This window comes from Leopardus geoffroyi, chromosome B2, assembly GCF_018350155.1.
Source record: "Leopardus geoffroyi isolate Oge1 chromosome B2, O.geoffroyi_Oge1_pat1.0, whole genome shotgun sequence".
In the NCBI taxonomy this organism is placed as follows: domain Eukaryota; kingdom Metazoa; phylum Chordata; class Mammalia; order Carnivora; family Felidae; genus Leopardus; species Leopardus geoffroyi.
In genome coordinates, this window is record NC_059332.1 from 113,328,866 (window position 1) to 113,349,725 (window position 20,860).

The window sequence follows — 20,860 nt, forward strand, 5'->3', positions numbered from 1 at the left end:
GTAGAAGGAGCCAAGGCATAATTCAGCATCTCTGCCTAATCCTGCTTTCCTTATCTCTCAAGTGTGTTGCTGCCAAGGGCACTTCCCAACACACCTACTGTACCTAAATCTCAGAGTTTCAGAGTCCGTTTCCAAGGAACCCAAACTATGACATACTTATTCCACAAATATGGAGGAAATGTCTGTATCATAGAGGCTTGTGATGCTAAGTATACCTTTTAGAGGTCATCAAAACCAGAATGAACAACAAGAAACCCTTGGTGGTCCAGTTCCTAGCTCCTTTAACTCTTTCTGCTAAGGAATCTAATGAAAGCAACTTAATATATGATAATGTCTGCTATCAATTGGTGGACCTCACTTCCAGAAGCAATTGTAGTGTTTATTCTTTTCTCTAGATTTGCTTACCTATCTTGTATCACTGATTCTTGCTTTATCTTCCAAGTATGCAAACCACATTTGTGATAGGATCTTGGTGTATCCTCAGAACTGACTCCCTGTCAATCTTCTGCAATTACATGCTCAGCTCTGGCAACACTTGCTCTGACTTTCTTTCTTATTCAAGCTCTGGATGCCACAACCAATCCCATTTCATTGTTGTCTCAGTCCTCAACCAAAGACCAGAGAGCTTGCTACTGAACACAGAGAATGAGAAGACTTCAAAACTGATTTCAATAGGCTCAGGAACAAGTGCCTCAAACACTGAGTATGAAAGTTATTTTTCAAAAGAATACCAAAGAACCCCCTAGTGGCATATAAAACCCTCTATCTGGAAATGGACCCTTTAGGACTTTATTTAACCCAGGGCATTATCTCCTCCCATTTTACTGCTAATTTATGTCTACTCTCTTTGGAATCTGGCTCTATCAGCTACAAGAAAATTATGGAAATGTTTCAGAGGTGTTACTAATATTCACCTTCACCATGATTTCGACATTCCTAAAGATTCCAAGTGCCTTGGTCAATAGGTGATAGTAGATGGTGACCATTTAGACACCCTCTGCTACAGCTGCTGACTGTGCTATAGGCTAGCCATGGTTTTCCAGGTAAAAGTGAAAGCCACGTGCAAAGATGAAGAAATGCCCCTTGACAGCGCTCACCTTGGCAATATAGGGCCTTAGAAGCCCATGTGTTGCCAAATGAGCCCTCAGATTGTGGGGTTCAATAACAGCACAGACAGAACACTAGTACATTCAACTTGTTTTTTAAAGGCTTTAGAATATATAAACTTTTAAATAAATGCCGCTATGGTATGATCTTCATTTTTGAAGTGCCTGTGTGAACACTGGCGTGTTTTTCCTTCTGTTCTTGCCACACCAAAAAGGGAGTTGTCCTGCTGAACTCACTTCATGACTGAGTCAGATCCATCCAAGAAGCAATACTTTCAACAATGTCGTGGTGGTTATAAATGTCTTATTGCATGTTTTCCCTCATAACTTTAAACAAAGGAATTCCAATGTTTGTAGCTTGGCTTTTTTTTTTTTTTTTCTGACTTCAATTAGTCCCTCCTTTTCCCTCCCACCCTATCTCTCTGTCTCTGTCTCTCTCTCTTACTCTCTCTTAACAAATTTCTTAGGAAGTCAAGATTTTTTTATTATTTCTAGTTGGCAACAAAAGAAACCTAAGTGTATTTGAATGTATAAGATATAACTGTTTATGGTGTATATAGGTCATGGCACCCTTTCAACTAAAGTAAATACTTTCTTCCTTTTTATATTGCTTGTTCTCCTAATTCCTCAGTGTTACATGATATTAACTCATCAAACACAAAACAACCACTTGAGTATAGTTTGAAGAGGACTATGGAGTCCATTACTACTGTGTTTAAAATCACCTCGTGATCAAGAATCAAAACTGGCATATGATAAATTGAGCTAAGGGAGGTTTAATGTAAATTTGCATCAGACTCTTGTAACTAGAGAGAGATTAATTTAAAATGAACATACCTGAAAGCTTCAATTATATTTTGCTTCTAGTTTGGTCAGAAATTGGTATGAAACTTTTCCTTGATTCCTCTCCAAAACCTCTGTCTATAATTCATGAAGTATTAAACATTAGATAAAAATTATGTAGTCCTAACTCTGATAAATGTGAATTGATTGAATTTACAAGATTATATTTTCTACTCCTGCTAATATCTTAGGTCACATCAATATTTTAAAATAATATACATTGTATTGTTGAATGGAATTTTGTGCCCTTCATTATTTTTAATTAGGAAAAAAATAGAAAGAAAAAGTTTGAAATAATCTTTATTGTCCCAACCACTCCTATAGTTAATTACATGTTTATAATTATAGGAAAATATTCTTAGAAACCAACTTGGGTCAACCTTGGGGAGTTCTAGAAACATTTCACAACTTTTTGAAATGGAAATAATAATTAATTTACAGTAAATGTTATTTTCTTCATGCCTGTTTTTAAAGCATTTCACTGAGGGCAGAGCTATAGGGAAAAAAAGGTAAGAAATTTAAAATAGCTCACAGTGGTACTTTAAAACATTTTTTAAAATATTGCTTGTAGCTAGAATTCAGTGTTGTTTAATTCTGTATCTAGAATATAAGCCACCAGCATGGTGCCTAAGAGAGGCAATGCGGTATATCAGAAAGAGCAATAGAGTAGGAGTCAGGGACATGTGGACAGGACAAGGGGCCTGTGCCATGAACAAGTCATGAAAACTAGTTAAGTCACTTAACCTACCTGGACCTTGCTTCCCTTAGGTCTCCTCCTGCTCCAACATTCTGCAATTCCTTATTTCCTGGACAAAGCTTACTGAGTGCCTACTAAAGGCAAATTTCCTTTGAAGAGATCATTTGTTACATTGCCCTTGTTTCATATGGTGTCAATGCCAAATATCACACTTCACTTTTCACAGCATCTCCTTGAATTCTCTATTTTGAGGGACAGATCAAGCATCACCCAGCTCAATTTTGAGCAAGTAAAGTGAGCCACAGTGACTCGTCCGGCACCAGCACAACTAGTTCAAGAATTCAGGTCTCCAGAGTCCAACAAAATAACCTCTTGAGCACTCTGCACAAATACAACTACCTGGCTATATTACTGCTCTCTTGTTTCTTTCCTGTAATAGCTTGCATCAGCTGTCCACGTGTTTTAGGAGAGCTGCTGACAGTTATTTGCACAGGACTTGAAATCTGGGCTGTGGCTTGATCCTGGCCTCTCCTCCAACATCCCAAGTGACCTTGGGCTAGTGATCTACCCATGAAATAAAGATCTACACCCCTGAGGATACTCTTGGCTTAGGCTGTATTATTGCCTGGGTATGTTATGAGGGAAAATGTTTGTGGAGTCCTTGAACTCATGAGGGGAAGGGAAATAAAAACAGTAAACTTCATAAATAGGCTCTTACCAAAGTTTTTTCAAAAGAAAAAGTGAGGTTTCCAATCCTTGCTTTCTCAAAGCCATTTTTGACCAATGTCTCTTGGTTGTCAAGGATACAGTAAGGTCATTAAGACCGTCATCATGCTTATTTCCATATTAAATTCCCTAAATGGCAGAGCTGGTGAGAGATTCTTGGAGATGTTATAGGGAAGAGAATCATAGGAGATTTGCAAATGCTTATGGAGGTACTAAAATATTTTGTGTGCTTTTCATATATTGAAATTTTCAAAAAATCTAACTTTTACTGCAGCAAAAGATTTCAACAGGAAAATTGTCTAGCATCTAAGTTCAAGCTTAAGATTTATTCCCCAGAACTCAACTCCTACTTTCAGCTTATTTCAATCATATTCTTTTTATGCCCCCTTCCTCAACCCCAAGTGGGGAAACTGATCAAAAGCATTCTGCACATACCACCAAGCCCACAGATTCAGCCTCCCAGCTGCAGTACTAACCTCACAAATTCACAGACTATCTCCAGTTTCCACAAGTGGAGCAGCTTTCTGGACTAAAGGAACACCCTAGACACACCCACTATTCTCAGCTTGCCTGACTTTCACATCTCTGTCTTATAATCACTGTCACCATTTTTCTGTTGAATCAGACTATTAGATAAAAAAGAGTTCTGTTTAATAGAAAGACTTTACTTCCATACTCTTCTGTCTCACTCTCCATATCACAATTTCATCTCCATATTCAATACTGCTTTACATTAGTTGCCCAATTTCTCTGTCAAGGTCCTGACAGTGATGAGGTGGTAGAGAACATCATTAGGTTTTCACTTGGAAAATAAATTGGCTTTACGTAGTCTGTGTGTGAAGAGTTTGGCAGATGAAAATTCAGAAATGCTGCCAATAAGGCAAATGTTTAATCTTGGAGAAAGCTCTTTACACGAATGCAGTTGACGTAGAGGAAAGGAAACCGCAAAACAACAGGGCAATAACATTAAAGACTGGTTTACACACACCAAAAGAAAAGGAAATTCAGAGCTGACTTCCACATCCCTTCTTATAATTTATCACAACAGGATGAAATATGCAGATGGTGTTTCCTCTGTGAAACTGGAAAAAGAGCAGAAATTTCTAAATCAGATTAACACAAATGTAGTAAAGTGTCTGGTTATTCTTTGCACCTTCATATTTATCTTCTATTTAAGGTTCTCATAATACTTTGCAACAATTAGTCTTCCTACTTCACAGCTGGGAAAAGTAAGATCCAAGGCAATAAAGTAATTCCTTCAAACACACTGAGAATCAGAGCCACAAATTGAATTGCCACTTCATTTTCTTCACAAACTGTTATAAAGGTTGCTTTCTGGATACCATGCTTTTCTCAGAAAGAAATTGGCTTTTATGTTAAAGCAATCAGTCAAATAAATCTATAAAATAGACTATTCTAACGGTACTCTAACAATATATGTTTTAAACTAAATTTTTCTCCTATGCAATAATTTGAAAATTATGTGATGACACTTCTTTCCTTTTACCAACTCACCTTCTAGCTCCAATGAATCAATAAATTTACAAAGCATAATCATATCTATATTCTGAGAAAGATCTTTTATTCTTTTTAGTGAGACTTAAAAAATCATAAGACATTGCCCTAAATCCCTAATATAGAAAAATAGCTTAAATACTCCAGATAAAATTCATACCTATTTAAACAAGGTATGTTCATGTATGTACATGTTGGGAGTTTCATTTGATTTGTTCTAAGTAATGTTTAAATTTCTACCTTGATAAATTGTGAGAGCATTTCCCCCATCTACCCCAAGATCCTCTCTGTCCTTTTCTCTATTCTCTGGTGTGTCATCACCAGAACCTGAATGTTTTGAACCAGCCAACCAGAAGTTATACTCATAGAAACTACACTGAAGTCAGAATTTCCAGGATCCAAGTCTAGCTCGGAGAGATTTATCCACAGGAGCTAGATGCAGCCCAGCTAGAAGGGAATTTGGGGAGAATCAAGGGGGGCATCAAGAGCCTACCCAAGAAACTGTGCCAAATCTGATCCAAAGGGACAAACAAGATCTCTAAAGAGTGAAAACAAAGTGAAATGAGGTCAAAAGGCAAGAGGGAGAAAAGGACAAGAAAGTATATAGATCAGGAGGCAAACCCTTCATATGGAACAGGGAAAGCCAGTGAAGAGGGGAGAATGAGGGTGAGAATATTGAAAAGATGCTAAAGTTCCCATGTTGGTGCAGCCAGATGACTGAATGTGGCGCGCGCACACACACACACACACACACACACACACACACACACACACAAAACAAAAAACAAGTAAAAATCAGTCATACAGAAGCCAATAGTTTCAAAAAAATAATGTTAAAAGAAAGTCAGGTGATGGTCAATAAATGTTCACATGAAAAAAAAGTGGGTTTTTTTTGTTTATTAATTTTTTAGAGAGAGAGTGTATGTATGTGAGTGGGAAAGGGGCAGAGGGAGAGGGGACAGAGGAGGATCCAAATTAGGCTCTATGCTGACTGCAGAGAGCCCAATGAGGGGCTTGAACTCACAGACTGTGAGATCATGACCTTAGTCGAAGTCAGATGCTTAACTGACTGAGCCACCCAGGTGCCCCGAAAAAAGTTTTTTTGTTTTTTTTTTTTTTAATTACTGGTGATTCCTCAATGTAGAATAAAGGTAAAAGAGACATGTTTAAAATAAGAAGAAAACCAAGACAGTTCACCACTAGCAGACATGCATCAAAAGAATTCTAATTCTTCAGGCAAAAGGAAAATAGTCCCAAGTGGAAAGATGATGATTCAAGTAGGAATAAAAACAATTTAAAAATGGTCTTCTGATTAACTTAAATGATTATTGACATGCAAAAGAATAATGGCAATGGTGGAGCTAAGCTCAAACCTCAGAAAAATATGGGATGCAGGGAACAGGAGAAAATTGAAGGAACTCTCAAGAAGAATGATAAAGAGAGATTCCCGGGGTGGGAGCTACACTGGAAGGAGAAAGCAGTTAGCTAAGATCAGAACAATGTGACTCATGACACAGGTCCAGGTGGAGGACTTGACAACATATTTCCTTTTCATATTTTCCTTTTCTGAGCCAGCCCAGACTTCTATCTGGACTTAGATTTTCCTAACAACCTACTGAGTAAGTTTCTGCACTCCATTCCATGCTCCACAATCTAAATCAGCTAAAGACACTCAGTTCACTTCCCAGAAGTGTTCTGCTTGGATTTGCTCCTGAGAGCTGGAGCTCCTTAGCAGCAATGGTTAGTTTAGAAGCAAAAAATAAAGAACAACTTACTCTCCTCCTAAACATTTTTTTACTATTAAACATCTAGAACCTAGCCCACAAAACAGTCGTGCTTACTGGCCTGAAATGGAACACACAAGCAGTGAAAAAACTTGTAGAGAAAAACTATCAGGTGAGATTTCTGCTTATTTTGGCTTAGGTGAAGTAGAACAGGAAAAGTATGTCATTACAATATTCCAAATATGCTGTTCTTCAAAGCTGAGGCCTGCAGGAGAGGAGCTAGCTGAAGGGTGCAGGCGAAGGCTCACAAAACTACAATCAGTCAAAGTTCCTTCCAGAAAAGCAAATCATCCACAGCTTCTATTACATGACCCAAATCTCTCCACTGGAGGGTTTTCCTCTTTTCCTTGTTAAGCACAGCAGTAGGCATCTTGTGCAATGGTCACCACAATGGTCTCCAAGGCTTGTGCCAGAATGAAGATGGCTTCCTGGCCCTCGAGGGTCAGGTCAAGTCTGCCTCTACCATGGCCTTCATTCCTGCCAGAGGCCACCTGGAGAGATGAGCCCCCACACACTTACTGGGGCCTGGGGCTATGCCTCTGCCTCCCCTCTTGGCCCCTCTCCCTCTGCGCTATCCACCTGGAGCATGCTGCACAGGGCCGTGCTTTATTGGACTTTCTCATTGTCCACTCATGTTCATAATAAATGACCACTGGAAGCAGTCTGATGGCATGTCAAATAAATCACTTAGGCAAAAATTGCAAGTTCGCAAAAACAAGAGACTATAAAGATATTGGTGAGCTTTGAAAAACCCATATCTGGATTATGTGCTTAAGAATAAAAATGAACACACCAAAAACCATAAAATACCTAGGAATAAACCTAACCAAAGAGGTGAAAAATCTATATACTGAAAATCATAGGAAAGCTTATGAAAGAAATTGAAGACACACACAGAAAAACGGAAAAACATTCCACGTCATGAATTGGAAGAACAAATATTGTGAAAATGTCGATACTTTCCAAAGCAATCTACATATTCAATGCAATCCCTTTCAAAATAACCAGCATTCTTCATAGAGCTAGAACAAACAATCCTAAAATTTGTAGCAACCAGAAAAGACCCCAAATAGCCAAAGCAATCCTGAAAAATAAAACCAAAGCTGGAGGCATCACAATTCCAGACTTCAAGCTGTATTACAAAGCTGTAATCATCAAGACAGTATGGTACTGGCACAAAAACAGACACTCAGATCAATGGAAGAGAAGAGACAACCCATAAACGGACCCACAAACGTATGGCCAACTAATCTTTGACAAAGCAGAAAAGAGTATCCAATGGAATAAAGACAGTCTCTTCAGCAAATGGTGTTGGAAAAACTGGACAGTGACATGCAGAAGAATGAACCTAAACCATTTTCTTACACCATACACAAAAGTAAACTCAAATGGATAAAAGACCTAAATGTAAGACAAGAAGCCATCAAAATCCTAGAGGAGAAAACAGGCAACAACCTCTTTGACCTTGCTGCAGCCACTTTTTATTTCACATGTCTCCAGAGCCAAGGAAAACAAAAGCAAAAATGAACTATTGGGACCTTGAAAAGCTTCTACACAGCAAAGAAAACAGTCAACAAAACTAAAAGCCAATTGACAGAATGGGAGAAGATATTTGCAAATGACATATCCTACAAAGGGTTAGTATCCAAAATCTACAAAGAACTTATCAAACTCAACACCCAAAAAACAAACAATCCAGTGAAGAAATGGGCAAAAGACATGAATAGACACTTTTCCAAAGAAGACATCCAGATGGCTAACAGAGACATGAAAAATTTCTCAACATCACTCATCATCAGGGAAATGCAAATCAAAACCACACTGAGATACTACTTCACACTGGTCAGACTGGCTAAAATGAAGTGAGCTCAGGCAACAACAGATGTTGGCGAGGATGTGGAGAAAGGGGAACCCTTTTGCACTGCTAGTGGGAATGCAAACTGGTGCAAAGCACTCTGGAAAATAGTATGGAGGTACCTCAAAAAATTAAAAATAGAACTACCCTACAACCCAGAAATTACACTTCTAGGTATTTATCCAAAGGATATACGAGTGCTCATTCAAGGAGGCACTCAATGTTTATAGCACCTCAATGTTTATAGCAGTACTATCAACAATAGCCAAAGTATGGGAAGAGCCAAATCGACTGATGAATGGATAAAGAAGATGTGGTATATATATATATATATATATATATATATATATATATATACACACACACACACACACACACACACACACACACACATACATACATTACTCAGCAATCAAAAAAATGAAATCTTTCCATTTGCAACAATGTGGATGGAACTGGAGTGTATTATGCTAATTGAAATAAATTAGTCAGAGAAAGACAAATACATGATTTCACTCATATGTGGAATTTAAGATACAAAACTGATGAATATAAGGGAAGAGAAGTAAAACTAATATAAAAACAGAGAAGGAGACAAACCATAAGAGACTATTAAATACAGAGAACAAACTGAGGGTTGCTGGCAGGGTGTTGGGGGGATGGGCTAAATGGGCAAAGGGCATTAAGGAGGACACTTGCTGGGATGAGCACTGGGTGTTATATGTAAGTGATGAATCACTGAATTCTATTCCTGAAATCATTATTACACTATATGTTAACTAACTTGGATATAAATAAATAAATAAATAAATAAATAAATAAATAAATAACAGAGCATAAATTATACAATTGGAGAGTATAAATACAGCTATTAGCCCTGCATGAAATGTGTAACTGAGTTTAGTTTAAATCCACACCTCTAGGGAAAGAGGCCATTTAACTTATAGAATGGGAAAAGGCATTGAGCATCTTTTCATGTGCCTGTTGGCCATCTGGATGTCTTCTTTAGAGAAGTGTCTATTCATGATTTCTGCCCATTTCTTCACTGGATTATTTTTTTCTCGGGTGTGGAGTTTGGTGAGCTCTTTATAGATTTTGGATACTAGCCCTTTGTCCGATATGTCATTTGCAAATATCTTTTCCCATTCCATCGGTTGATGAATGGATAAAGAAATTGTGGTTTATATACACAATGGAGTACTACGTGGCAATGAGAAAGAATGAAATATGGCCCTTTGTAGCAACATGGATGGAACTGGAGAGTGTTATGCTAAGTGAAATAAGCCATACAGAGAAAGACAAATACCATATGGTTTCACTCTTATGTGGATCCTGAGAAACTTAACAGAAACCCATGGGGGAGGAGAAGGAAAAAAAAAAGAGGTTAGAGTGGAAGAGAGCCAAAGCATAAGAGACTCTTAAAAACTGAGAACAAACTGAGGATTGATGGGGGGTGGGAGGGAGGGGAGGGTGGGTGATGGGTATTGAGGAGGGCACCTTTTGGGATGAGCACTGGGTGTTGTATGGAAACCAATTTGACAATGAACTTCATATATTGGAAAAAAAAAAAAAAAAAGAACGGGAAAAGACATACCCTCAGCCATACACAGCCAATAACTGGGAAAAAAAAAAAAGGAGGAAGGGGAAGGAAGGGTATTTGAGATTTAAATTGCTACAAATTTCAATGCATTTCATTGAAATCATAGACAATCAAAAGCAAAGTAAATTTTAAGAAAGGATTCACAGCCATTCTAGGAAAAAAATCAAAGTCAATACTATTTCAAACTTAATGCTACGTCTATTTTTTAAATTTTTTTTCCTCTTTTCCCAGTAAAAAAAGTTCTTCCCTACGTTTGAGTTAGTTGGCTCTTGTTACCTCAAAAAATTTTACTTCTTAGTTTCTGTTGAAGACAAACAAACAAAAAAGATACCATTAACTCAGGTTAACAGGTGAAAATGTTTTTTAAGATTCAAATCTTTCTTGACATAATATGGCTGGACTGCAAGAACTAATTGATACCTTGATTACTTTTCTATTACATTTCATTATTTTGACATAGGTTAGTCTGAATTTCATCTTTTGGCTAATGTTTTAAAAATTCCAATTTTTCATTAGGGGCATAAAATTCGTTATCATCATTTAGCCATATTTCTTCCCCATGACATTTCTGCTTATGATTTTTTAATACTGACATATGAAATATTTCGTCTCAGGAAAACTGCACAATAATTCTTCATCTATCTCTTTATACTGAAAAAGAACATGTTATAGAATTAGTAATAAGGCTATATATTACTTTATATTAAATATAAATATAAATATACTTTAAAAATATTTCCCCACTGCTACTGGGCTCTAATAGAGATGAATGTCTGATTGTGAGTCAAGAGACTTTCAATTCTAATCCTGCCTCTACCAATAATAACTGGTAGCTCTATTGACTTTGGAAAGTCATTTAATCTTTGTATATCTCAGTTTTTGCTCATCTGTAAGAAGGCTAGATAAGGACTAAGGTGGGCTCCATGTCTAAAATTATATGAGTCCATATATAGTTGTTTTGTCTGGAATGTTTTGATGTATTCCTAATCTGAATCTGTACAATTATAAATATATATGCCCCTAACAACACAGCCCAAAATACCTGGAGCAAAAACTATCAGTACTAATGGGATAAATTCAACAATAATAGTTGTAGCCTTCATTATTCCACTTTCCAAAAAATATAGAACAACTTGACAGAAGATCAGCAAGGAAATAGAAGGCTTAAACAACCTTATAGGCCAACTAGACATAACATATCTAGAAAAAACACCATCTAACAATAGCAGAATATACATTCTTCTCAAATGCAGATGCAACATTCTCCAGGACAGGCCATGTATTAAGCCATAAAACAAATCTCAATAAATGTAAAAGGATTGAAATCATACAAAGTATGTTCTCTGGCCATAAGGAAGTAAATTAGAAATCAGTAACAAAAATAAATTCAACAAATTTATAAATACGTGGAAATTATAAGTATGTGGAAAATATGTGGTAATTACAGCATAGTACCAATCCTTTTCAAAATCTCCGTGACCTTTTTTTGCAGAAGTTGACAAGATGAAACTCATAATAACCAAACAATCTTGAAAAAGTATAACAAAGTTGGAGGACTCACACTTTCCGATTACAAAGCTATGAACCCACCACAAAGCTACAGTAATGAAAACTTTGTGGTATTGGCATAGAGATAAGTATATGCATCAGTAGAATAGAATAAAGAGCCCATAAATGAACCTACATTTTATGTTCAATTGATTTTGACAAGGGTACCAGCATCATTCAATGGAGTTTTCTAACAAATGGTACTGGGACAACTGGATATCCTCATTTAAAAGAAAGAAATTGGACCCCTTTCTCACACCCGTATACAAAAATTAACTCAAAATAGATCAAAGGTCCAAATGTAAGAGCTAAATCTATCAAACTTTTAAAAGAAAATGGGGGACTAAATCTTCATATCCTTGGATTAAGCAATAGTTTCCTAGACATGACAGCAAAAGCACAACCAATGAAAAAAAAATAAACAAACCAGATTTCATCAAAATTTAGAAATTTTTGCTTCAGAAGACCTATCAAAAAGTGAAAAGATAAACCACAAGATGGGAGAAAATGTTTACAAATCATATATATGAAAATCATCCATTTTCTAAAATATATAAAGAACTCTTACCACTCAACAATACAAGAAAACCCAATTAATAAATAAGCAGAGGATTTGAATAGACATTTCTCCAAAGAATATATACAAATGACTAATAAGCACATGAACAAATTCTCAATATCCTTAGTCACCAGAGAAATGCAAATCAAGACCACCATGAGATAATACTTCACAATCACTAGATGGTTATAATAAAAAAAAATTGATAATAATAAATGCTGATGAGGATGTGGAGAAATCGGAACCCTCATACACTGGTGGTGGGAATGTAAAGTAGTGCAGCCACTTTAGAAAACTATTTTAGCAGTTCCTCAAAAAATTAAACATAGGGGTGTCATATGACTCTGCAGTTCTACTCCTAGGCATATATACCCAAGGGAACTGAAAACGTATGTTGACACAAAAACATGTACATGAATGTTCATTACAGTATTACTTATAGTAGCCAAAAAGTGAAAACAACACAAATGTCCATCAACTGATGGAAGGTTAAACAAAATGTGATATATCCATACAATGGATATATTATTCAGTCATAAAAAAAAAAGAATGAAGTACTTATGCATGCTGTAACATGGATGAACGTTGAAAGACGCCAGTCACAAAGGGTCATAGACTGTATAATTCCACTTATATGAAAGTCCAGAACCGACAAATCTGTAGTGACAGAGAGTAGACAGTGGTTGCTTAGGGCTGGGTGAGGACAGAAAATGGGGGATAACTGCTAATGGATTATCTGTCTATATAATGTCTAAAGACATTAGCTGCTAATGTCTTTGGGGATAATGAAAACGTCCTGGAGTTAGATATTGATAATAGTTGCACAACCCTCTGAATACATATAAACTATTGCATTGTACACCTTAAGAAGGTGAATTTCATGATATAAGAATTAAACTTCAATTTAAAAAAATCCAAATCTGCCAAATAACAAGTTGTTTTAAAGTACACTGTATCCTGGGGTATACTTTGCTGTGTTACATGCAGAGTGAGGGTAAAGTGAAAAAGGACAGGGGAGGTATATTGCTAGAAAACAAACAACGTTAATATTTTATTCCTTCACGCAGAAAGTTTTCATCCAGCCGTGACAAAGAGGTTAGTGACTATATCCAGAACTGACATAGACTGTGAAAAATGAAGGGCCTAGTGCTTAGATATGCTTTCCGTGGTTTTAAGACCGGGAAATGCAAGGTGTTTCAATTCCTAGACCACACTTTTTTTTATTATTAAGCAAACAAAAGTCATGGGATAGTTATATTTAATTTAAAGTCTGTGTCCCTCCTCAGTCAGTTCCTTTAGCCAAAGACACACTGTGACATTTTCCCCCTGTCCTATTTAGCATGTCTTTTTAAGCTGAGAAAAAAAGCATGTCACCAAAAAAGAGAAAGTTAAAAAAGACTTGTATTCGAAAAGCATCCACTTTGATTTAAAAAAAATAAAATAAAATTTCCAACAGCTTTGTACGTTTACTGTAAAGAAAATACATGCCATTTCAGGATAGTAGTTACCTCCAGAAAGAAAGGGAGAAAGAGACAACGGCGGGGGTTAGGAGGAACTACCTTTAACATTGCACTTTTATAAAGACAGAGAGACATAAATCAAATTATTTACCTTTGTTTAATTTTAGTGATAGCTATATGGGCATCTGTTATTTCAGTTTTTGAACTTCTTATATGTTTGAAATATTTCAAAATTTAAAAGCTATGTTTAAATTATTTGACATTAAATATATATATTCATCACAATTATATTATTTTCTCATCATGAACACATTTTATGCTTTTTAAAATTTAATATAATTTTTTATTTTATTTTATATTTTCATCATGACAAGAGTACTCTTTAATCCCATCCTCCATTTCCCCCATCCACCCCACCCACTTCCCGTCTGGTACCTATCAGTCTGTTCTCTATAGTTAAGCGTCTGTTTCTTGATTTGTCTCTCTCTTTTTTCCCCCCTTTCTTCATTTGTTTTGTTTCTTAAATTAGACATAAGAGTGAGATCATATGGTATTTGTCTTTCTCTGACTGACTTTTTTCGCTTAGCATTATACTCTACTAGCTGTATCCATGTTGTTAAAAATGGCAAGATTTCATTCCTTTTATGGCTGAATATTCTGATATATATATAATATACATAATATATATATAATTATATAATTATAAAATATATAATTTTATATGTAATATATAATTATATATAATATAAAACCTCTTTTTTAACCAATTCAACTATCAGTGGACACTTGGGCTGCTTTCATAGTTTGGCTATTGTAAATAGTGCTGTAATAAATATAAGGGTGCATGTATTCCTTTGAATTTGTGTTTTTGTACTTTTGTGTAAATACCTAGTTGTGTAATTCCTGGATCATAGAATAATTCTACATTTAATTTTTTAAGGAATACCTATTTTAATTTTCCACAGAGGCTGCACTAGTTTGCATTCCCACCAACAGTGCAAGAGTGTTTCTTTTTCTCCACATCCTTGTCAACACTTGCTGTTTCCTGAGCTTTTTATTTTAGCCATTCTGACAGATGTGAGGTGATATCTCATTGTAGTTTTGATTTGCGTTGCCCTGATGATGAGTGGTGTTGAGTATTTTCTCACATATCTGTTGACCATCTGGATGTCTTCTTTGGGGAAATGTCTGTTCATGTCTTCTGACCACTTTTTAATTGGATTGTTTGTTTTTTGGGTATTGAGTTGTATCAGTTCTTTATATATCTTGGAAACTGACCCTTTATCAGATATGTCATTTGCAATTATCCTCTCTCATTCAGTAGATTGATTGCCTTTTAGTTTTGTTGATTGTTTTCTTCATTGTGCAGAAACTTTTTATTTTGATGTAACAGAATATTATGAAAATCTGTATGCCAACAAATCGGACAACTTAAAAGAAATGCATAAATACCTAGAAAAAAATAATCCACCAAAACTAAAGCAGGAAGAAATAGAAAACTTGAATAGACAAATTACCGGCAATGAAATTAAATCAGGAATAAAAAAACTTCCAAAAAACAAAAGTCCAAGACCAAACAGATTGCTTCACAAATGAATTCTACCGAACATTTAAAGAAGAGTTAATATGCATTCTTCTCAAATTATTCCAAAAAATACAAGAGGAAGGAAAACTTCCAAATTCACTCTATGAGGCCAGTATACCAAAAGGGGTATACTGAGATGAAGACACCACAAAGGGGGGCCTGGGTGGCTCAGTCAGTTATGCATCCGACTTCGGCTCAGGTCATGATCTCACATTTCATGAGTTCAAGCCCCACATCAGGCTCTATGCTGACAGCTCAGAGCCTGGAGCCTGCTTTGGATTCTGTGTCTCCCTCTCTCTTTGCCCCTCCCCAACTTACGTTCTGTCTCTCTCTCTCTCTCTCTCTCTCTCTGTCTCTCAAAAATAAATAAATATTTTTTAAAAATTTTAAAAAGACACCACAAACAAAGAGAGCCATAGGCCAACATCTCTCATGAATAAAGATGCAAAAATCCTCAACAAAATAATAGCAAACCAAATCCAAAATATATTTAAAAAATCATACACCATAACCCCAAATAGCCGAAGCAATCTTGAAAAAGAAAACCAAAGCTGGAGGCGTCACAATCCCAGACTTCAAGCTATACTACAAAGCTGTAATCATCAAGACAGTATGGTACTAGCACAAGAACAGACACTCAGATCAATGGAACAGAATAGAGAACCCAGAAATGGACCCACAAACGTATGGCCAACTAATCTTTGACAAAGCAGTAAAGAATATCCAATGGAATAAAGACAGTCTCTTCAGCAAGTGGTCCTGGGAAAACTGGACAGCGACATGCAGAAGAATGAACCTGGACCACATTCTTACACCATTCACAAAAATATACTCAAAATGGATGAAAGATCTAAATGTAAGACAGGAAGCCATCAAAATCCTCAAGGAGAAAGCAGGCAAAAACCTCTTTGATCTTGGCTGCAGCAACTTCTTACTCAACATGTCTCTGGAGGCAAGGGAAACAAAAGCAAAAATGAACTACTGGGACCACATCAAAATAAAAAGCTTCTGCACAGCGAAGGAAACAATCAGCAAAACTAAAAGGCAACCGACAGAATGGGAGAAGATATTTGCAAATGACATATCATACAAAGGGTTAGTATCCAAAATCGACAAAGAACTTATCAAACTCAACACCCAAAAAACAAACAATCCAGTGAAGAAATGGGCAAAAGACATGAATAGACACTTCTCCAAAGAAGACATCCAGATGGCCAACCGACACATGAAAAAATGCTCAACATCACTCATCATCAGGGAAATGCAAATCAAAACCACAAGGAGATACCACCTCACACCTGTCAGAATGGCTAACACTAACAACTCAGGCAACAACAGATGTTGGTGAGGATGTGGAGAAAGTGGATCTGTTTTGCATTGTTGGCGGGAATGCAAACTGGTGCAGCCACTCTGGAAAACAGTATGGAGGTTCCTCAAAAAACTAAAAATAGAACTACCCTAGGACCTAGCAATTGCTCTACTAGGTATTTATCCAAGGGATACAGGTGTGCTGTTTCTAAGTAACACACACACACCCATGTTTATAGCAGCACTATCAACAATAGCCAAAGTATGGAAAGAGCCCAAATGTCCATCGCTGGATGAATGGATAAAGAAGATGTGGTATATATATATATATATATATATATATATATATATATATATATACACACACACACACACACACACACACACACACACACACACACAATGGAGTGTTACTCAGCAATCAAAAAGAATGAAATCTTGCCATTTGCAAGTACGTGGATGGAACTGGAGGGTATTATGCTAAGTGAAATTAGTCAGAGAAAGACAAAAGTCATATGACTTCACTCACTCATATGAGGACTTTAAGAGATAAAACAGATGAACATAAGGGAAGGGAAACAAAAAAAATATAAAAACAGGGAGGGGGAAAAACAGAAGAGACTCATAAATGTGGAGAACAAACTGAGGGTTATGGGAGGGGTTGTGGGAGTTGGGGGGGTGGGCTAAATGGGTAAGGGACACTAAGGAATCTACTCCTGAAATCATTGTTGCAATATATGCTAACTAATTTGGATGTAAATTTTTAAAAAATATATAATAAAATTAAGAAAAATCATACACCATAATCAAGTGGGATTTATTTCCAGGATGCAAGGGTGGTTCAATATTCACAATAATCTACATGATACATCACATCAATAAGAGAAAGGATAAAAGTCATACTATCATTTCAATAGATGCAGAAAAAGCATTTAGTACAAAATATATTCATGATAAAAAAAAACCTCTGCAAAGTAGGTCTAGAGGGAACATATCTCAACAAAATAAAGGCCTTATATGAAAAACCCACAGCTAACATCGTAGTCAGTGGTGAAAAACTGAGAGATTTTCCCCTAAGGTCAGGAATGAGACAAGGATATCTACTATCACTATTATTATTCAACATAGTACTGGAAGTCCTAGTCACAGCAAATGGACAAACATAAAGAAATAAAAGGCATCCAAATTAGTAATAATGAAGTAAAACTTTCACTATATACAGATGATATAATACTATATATAGAAAACCATTAAAGATTCCACCAAAAAAACTACTAGAACTGATAAATGAATTTAGTAAAGTCTTAGGATACAAAATCAATCTGTTGCATTCCTATACTCTAATAATGAAGCAGCAGAAAGTGAAATTAAGAAAATAATCCCTTTTACAATTATACAGAAAACAATAAATTATCTAGTAATAAACTTAACCAAAGAGGTGAAAGACTTGTGACCTGAAAACAATAAAACACCAATGAAAGAAATTGAAGAGGAAACAAAGAAATGGAGAGACATTCCATGCTCTTGGGGTGGAAGAATAAATATTGTTAAAGTCTATACTATCAAAAGCAATCTATAGATTTATTGCAATCCCTATTTAAATACTAACAGCATTTTTCACAGAACTAGAACAAATAATCCTAAAATTTGTATGGAACCACAAAAGACCTTGAATAGACAAAGCAATCTCGAAGCAAACAAAACTGGAAGTATCACAATTTCAGACTTCAAGTTATATTATAAAATGGTAGTAATTAAAACACTATGGCACTGGCATAAAAATAGACACATAGATCAAGAAATACAACCAAAAACCCAGAAATAAACCCACAATTATATGGTCAATTAATCTTCAACAAAGGAGGAATGGAATATCCAATGAAAAAAAGGGCAGTCTCTTCCACAAACGGTATTGGGAAAACTGGCAGTCATAAGCAAAAGAATGAAACTGGACCATTTTCTTACACCATGCACAAAAATAAACTCAAAATGGATTAAAGACCACAATGTGAGATCTGAAACCATAAAAAATCCTTAAAGAGAGCACAGGCAGTAATCTCTCCAACATGGGCCATATCAACATTTTTCTAGATATGTCTCCTGAGGCAAAGAGAAATAAAAGCCAAAAGAAACTACTGGGAACATTTTATTTTATTTTGAAAAAGTTTTCTTGCTGTAGTTAATAATTACTAAATACTGCTATATGCTGGCAGAAAGTCCTTTAAAAAAATGCATTTGACCCATCATGAAACATTTATTCAAGACCTATCATGGTACCATGTGTCAGGTGCTATGGAAAGGTTCTCAGGAAACAAAGATAAATGAGACAATGTCTCTTGGCCTAGTGGATAATTCAGACCACTTAATGAATAATCCCAATACAATTTAGTAAGGGCTAACAGAGATATATACACACAGGAGGCACAAACTCAGAGAAGGGAGTAAAAAAAATCAGTCATACGTACTCCCCAATTCTCCCTGATGAGGTAACAAACACTGGATACATCAAGCCCATGGAGAAGGGAAGGAGAAGACAACAAAAAGGTTTATTTTATCTAGCATACAGACATAACCCACCAGAGGTAGGTCGCAAAACTATAATTTTTTCCTCCATATTTTTAAACCTTAATTTTGCACAGTTATTTTAATCAAATGCATTTAGACAAGTATCATATTTCTGCATACTTGTACTAGGGAAACTTTAATGGCTAATATTTATTCTTTACCGCATGGAAGTGCTTGTGCATGGATTATTTCATTAAATCTTCATATCATCTCTGGCAGATAGGTGCTGTTATTATCCCCATTTCACAGAGGAGAAGAGTAACTTGAAAACTTAGAGTAACTACAAAAATTCATCCTAGTTTGCAATTCCAAATAAACAGAGCCTTTAACCATCTGTTCATGCTACATCAATGTCAGTTATATAAGAGGGAAATAAAGGATCCATAGAACCCTCTGTTGAGCACAGAGAATATTTTCATCATGATGTTTGAAATTCCATCCAATTTTTAAGATGAAAAAAGCCCTTGAAATTATTAGGCTTATTATATCTTAGTAACAGAGTGCTTGTATGTTTAATCTTTAACTCTGCAAGTGTGCAAAGAGAAACCAATCTAATAGCATTCATTTTCTGTGATCTAACAACTGGATTTGGTTCTGGTCAATTAAAATGGTCTGCCCAGGACTCTTACCAGGATGGTGACTGATGTCAAGAAAGAGTCCTTATTGAGACCTACTGGCTGCTTTATAAAGAAAACTCACAAGGATCCCATTCCTTAGCGCTGTTTGGACTAGGGGGACACAGTGCCATTGACAACAAGCAGGGTGTTAGAAAAAAAAACAAAAAGAAAGGCATGTATTGTTCAATAGAGATCAGCTGCTGAAGAGACACTTATCAGAACCCCTTTGTTCCCAAGACTGGGAGGATCTGCCACAGACTCACCAAACAAGGACAACCACAAGCAGCAATCGCCCAGATGAAAATCACATCAGAAACTACCCAGGAGCCCAAGAGCCCAGGGAAGTAACCCAAGAGCCAAGTAGGAGTGCAGAAAGGACGATTGTCTGAACAGCTCTCCAATCTTGCATGATGCCAGACTCCTGGGACAACAGGGGCTGAAGTTTCGGGCTGCCAAAAGACACAGAACTGTTGCCATTTAATGAGGCCTGAAAAAAAGGACCGCATGGCTGTATTTTTATTGTTTAATGGGTTTTAGCTTGGGTCTGGGCTAAGTGGGCTCCTGTGTTTCTCAGTGACCCAGCCACCTGATGCACTGCATACCCATGGGGACCCTTCCCATCCCAGCAAGTGTGAGAACAAATTTGGTTAATTCTCCTCCAGAGAGATCTTGGCAATCACACAGCAGGTTGTGCCTCCCACACAAAAGCATTTCCTTGTATTCCAGTGACCTTTGCTTCGACCCCTTGCTTCTACCTCTGCTTGCCTTCCTCATACACTGTGTTACATATGACATTGCTTTGTGGGCTTAAGAGACATTCCTTACTATTTGACTGAAGTATGTCACAAAACTGACAGGGACAGTCCTCAAAGAGGCCAGGCCAAGGCTGAAGGGGCATCCAGCTCCCTGCCAATTCACTTCATCGGTGCATAAAGGAGAAATTCTAACCGGGTGTCTTGGCTTTGAAGCTTATTTAATTTCTCTCTTTTCCCTCTTATAAGAACACAAATTAAACAAAAGGCTAATTTTGCTAGTTTCAAAAGGCAACATTCAATGGTAAATTACCTAAATAAAATGACTTACCTATTCATA